We start from the raw sequence: 4,867 nt of genomic DNA, 5'->3' as shown, positions 1-4,867 counted from the left end.
ATCACGTACTTGATACTCAGAAATATGTCCTGATCTGACCATATCAGTCGACTTCTGAACACTCTGATCTGTTCTTTGTGTCTCTTTGATGCGAACAATCAATTCTGGTTCACACTTAATAGTGGCAAGTCGCAACGGTCTACTATCTGTATCAAATGCTAATTCAGAAAAGCAACAATCTTCTATCATATTCGAAACACCTATCGTCGACAAGGATAAGGAACATACCTTTCGACTCAAAGCATCCGCTGCTGCATTCGACTTCCCTGGATAATACTTTATCTCGCAATCAAAGTCTTTCAGTAGATCAAGCCCTCTACGCTATCTCAAAATTTAATTCTAACTGAGAAAACAGATATTTCAAGCTCTTGTGATCAGAGTAGATCTCAAATTTCTCGCCGTACAGATAGTGTCGCCATATCTTCAGTGCAAATACGATAGCCGCCAATTCAAGATCATGAATTGGGTATCGAGTCTCGTGTGGCTTCAACTGTCTCGAAGCATAGGCAATAACATGCTGTCGCTGTATAAGAACACATCCTAGCCCTCTGTGCGATGCATCGCAATATACAAAGAAATCACCCGTACCTGAAGGTATCGTCAGGACTGGAGCACTGGTTAGTCGTCTCTTCAATTCTAAGAAACTAGACTCACAATCTTCAGACCACACAAATGGAGTATTCTTCTGTGTCAACTGGGTAATCGGTTTCGCATTACTGGAGAAATCTTTAATAAATCGTCGATAGTAACCTGCTAAACCCATGAAACTGTGTATCTCTGGCACAGAGGTTGGTCTAGGCCAACTAATCACTGCCTCGACTTTGCTCGGATCAACAGAAATATGGTCTCCAGATATGATATGACCCAAGAAGACAACCTGTCTCAGCCAAAACTCACACTTTGACAGTTTAGCATACAGTTGCTCATTTCTTAACGTCTGCAACACAATTCTCAAATGCTCAGCGTGATCAGTCTCATTTCTCGAGTAAACCAAAATATCATCTATAAAAACAATCACAAACTCATCCAGATACCTCTGAAAGACACGGTTCATCAGACTCATAAACACCGCTGGAGCATTCGTTAAACCAAAAGGCATGACAATAAACTCGAAATGTCCATACCTGGTTCGGAATGCAGTCTTCGGTATATCTAAATCTCTGACTCACAGCTGATGATATCCAGATCGCAAGTCGATCTTGGAATAGACAGAGGATCCCTGCAACTGGTACTAGGTCGATGCTAAAATCTACCTCTCTGACTGGAGGCAATCTCGGAATCTCATCGGGGAACACATCTGCAAACTCGCAAACCACTGGCAGATCTGCCAATGCTGGGCTCGATTTCAGTAAATCTACTGAATAGACAAGGAACCCCTCTGCTCCTTTCTGTAGTAATCGAGTCATAGACAATACTGAAATCAAAGGAATCTTAGCTCTAGACCCTTTGCCGTAGAACTTCCACTCTTCAGCCATCTCTGGTCTAAATCTAACAACCTTGTGGAAACAATCTACTGTCGCTCTGTACTTGGTTAGCATGTCGATACCAATAATGCAATCAAAATCAGATAACCCAAGTACAATACAGTCTAAATCTATCTCATGCCCATCATACTGTAGTAAACACGATCTAACAGATGTCACTGATATCAACCCTGTCCCCAAAGGAGAAGAGACAGACACTACAGTAGTCAACGACTCAATAGGCAATGCATGTGTCAATGCAAAATGCTCAGATAAGCATGTATGTGATGCACCTGTGTCTATCAGTACATAAGCAGGATAACCGCAAATAGAACAGTTACCTGCTATAACATCATCAGGGGCACCCTGAGCCTGCTCTTCTGTCAATGCAAACACTCGAGCCTGCTGTCTGGGAGGGTGGCTCACTGTCTGGCCACCTCGAGCTCTGGGCTGTGTCGATGCAGGGCTGGCTGGAATGAATGAACAGAGGAAGCTTGCCTCTCTGGCTGAGGTACAGAGCCAGATGCTCCTACACTCTGAGTCTGCTGTGCACCTCTCTGTGGACAGACCCTGGCGAAGTGGCCCTGCTGTCTGCAAATGTTGCAGCGACCCATCACGCCCTGACACTGCTCGGTGGCATGTCTACCCCCACAAGAACTATAGTAAACCCCTGTATATTCTGATCTCTGGCCCGACCCTGTCTGTCTCGGTCCACTGGAGCTCGACGAACTGCTCCCTGATTTCTTGAACTGCTTCTTCTTCGCTTTCAAACTGTCTTTCCTTCCGCTGCTGCTACCCCCATTCTCGAATCTGGGAGGTGGTTGCTGATACTGACCCAAGGGCTGGGGTGGTTTAGGAGTCTGAGTGGTATAAGAATTGCTTCGTTGCCTAAGCAACCCGGCTTCTGCTCCCTTCGCCCTGTTCAAAGCATCAGAAAAATTGTTGGGTCGTCCCGTGTTCACCAAGGTGAATATCTCCAGATTCAGGCCATTGAGAAACTGATCCGTAACGGCCTCGCCATTCCCAGTAACGTGGGGAGCAAATCGGAGTAATGTGGAGAACTTAGCGACATATTCTTTGATGTTCAGCTGTCCCTGTCTCAGGTTGGCAAATTCAGCACCTTTGTCTTTTCGGTAGGAGACGGGACAGAATCGCTGATAAAACTCTGTCTTGAACACCTTCCAAGTAACCTCTGCACCACGATGTTCCAAGGCCCTCTTTGTGGTAATCCACCAGTTCTTGGCAACCTCTTGCAGTTGGTGCCCAATAAGTTTAACTCGTCGCTCGTCCGTGTAATCAAGAGATTCAAATAACATTTCGATGTCATCGAGCCAACTTTCACATTCAACTGAATTTTCTGTGCCCTTCAGTGTCGGTGGTCGGAACGACTGAAACCGCTTTAACAAAGTCTCCATCGGTGTAGCGGTCACATCCATCGGATCATTGGAGGTACTGCCCTGTTCTGGTGCCCGACCTGCTACTGGTTGCGGTACTCGTCGAGGAGGCATAGCTGATTATCAAACGGATTAGTATACAATCTATACAATCTGTCTCAGTCCTCCTCTGATCATATACCTCTGATCCAGAATCGGTTCTGATTCAGTCTTGGCAAGTAGATGCTGTAATCAACTTAGATAACAATACAACATATCATAGGGAAAACAATAAATCATGCTAACACCCAAAAGCAAGGAAGAAGGCTCATCTACCCCGCTCAATCTATTCTATCTCAGTCTACAGAACCTACCGCTCTGATACCACCTGTTGTGGGGACCCGGGCTCTAACTCGATTATCTTTGGGATTAATTGGATCTTTGCTAGAAAATGTGGGTCAAAATTTTGCTTTTAACATTTATTCAAATGTATATAAACAAGCACAAAACATTATATAAAATACTGTCATCTTATTCAACTCTAAATAACATTCACATGTTCGTCTACAATTAACATACTAGGGTTTATAAATTCAGTACATGTCTAGTAAGAAACCACTAGTAATCTTCTACGCCCGTAATCTCCACGCTATCTCGATCTCTCATCCTCGGCGTGACCCTGATCCTGTCCCACCTGTTGTTATGCACACATACAGACACAACAACAGCCGGATACTCCGGTGAGAACAAATCCCAGTATAAAACATGTATACATGCATGTCATGCAATTAAATACAATGTAATAAAACATAAATCAATGTTTATGACACATTAGTGAATACAGATATAACTCAGCGACTCTTATTCTTTGACTCGACTCAAATCTAAGTCTAGGGATCCCGGTGTGAATAAGACGTAACAAGTCTCCCACCTACTCTCCCAATCGTGGTGGCGGTACGTCTTATTCCTAGACTTCGGTCCTGTCTGTATCGAGTGTCTACAATCGGAGGAAATCTGCTCCTATGCGTCGATACCACCGAACATCTAGAAATTTTGGCAACTCTGCCAATGACTATCCTATCTCAATGCTTGTATACAAATCAATAAAAAAAACAAGCATAGCAATGTATAGCAATCTAGTATGTGATTTTGGGAAACTCGAATCAAGTCTAACTCGAGTTGTATCTTACCGAATCAACATGAATTATACCTTTCGTTGTCGTAGTCTTTGTCGTAGTAGAAATCTCGATGTCGAATCTGTCAGTATTCACTCTGAAATAATACATTCAAGATGCATTCTATCACTTTCTAACTCAACTCAACACATATATAAATCACTAATCAATCTCGATACGATTCGACGGCATAACGGCTTAATCTTGCGATACCAATCAACTCAACAATAACCCAATCTCAACAATGCATAACCAATACCATATCATCACAATTCTAATTCCAGCATGTCAAAATCTATTCAATTCAATCAATATATGCTGAAATTCATAACAAATGCATACGGTACCATTTCTTCGATCCAGTTTCAATTATACGCTCTCCAATATCATAAGAACACATAATCTAGTGTAATTCACAATTTCCCCAACATCAATATCTCAAATCATGTAGGAAATGAATGAAACTTACATCCCCTTGAAGCCTTTGATGAGAGGAGCACGGAAATGAATTCGGATCGAAATTCGGGTGGTTAGATCTTGTACAAGCTAAGTTCTAAGAGCATTTTTGGGACTTCCATGGAGGTGCTCTCGATTTCCATCTGCTGAAGGAGTGAAGAAATGAAGACTCAGCACATATATTGCATGGAAAAGACACTTGGCTTATTTTTCATTCTGCACGTCTTGCGCATATGCGCGACACCAACCGGCGCATATGCGCGAGACCTACGGGTCTCGGCATTTCTCTTTTTGACAGCTCGCGCATATGCGTGCCCTTATTTCGCGCATATGCGCGAGGTTCTCTGGACAACATTTTGACGCACACCTCCTCGCGCATATGCGCGCCCTTTCTCGCGCA

The sequence above is a fragment of the Primulina huaijiensis genome, chromosome 9 (genome assembly GCF_012295235.1).
Source record: "Primulina huaijiensis isolate GDHJ02 chromosome 9, ASM1229523v2, whole genome shotgun sequence".
Lineage (NCBI taxonomy): Eukaryota > Viridiplantae > Streptophyta > Magnoliopsida > Lamiales > Gesneriaceae > Primulina > Primulina huaijiensis.
This window is presented reverse-complemented; position numbering follows the sequence as displayed.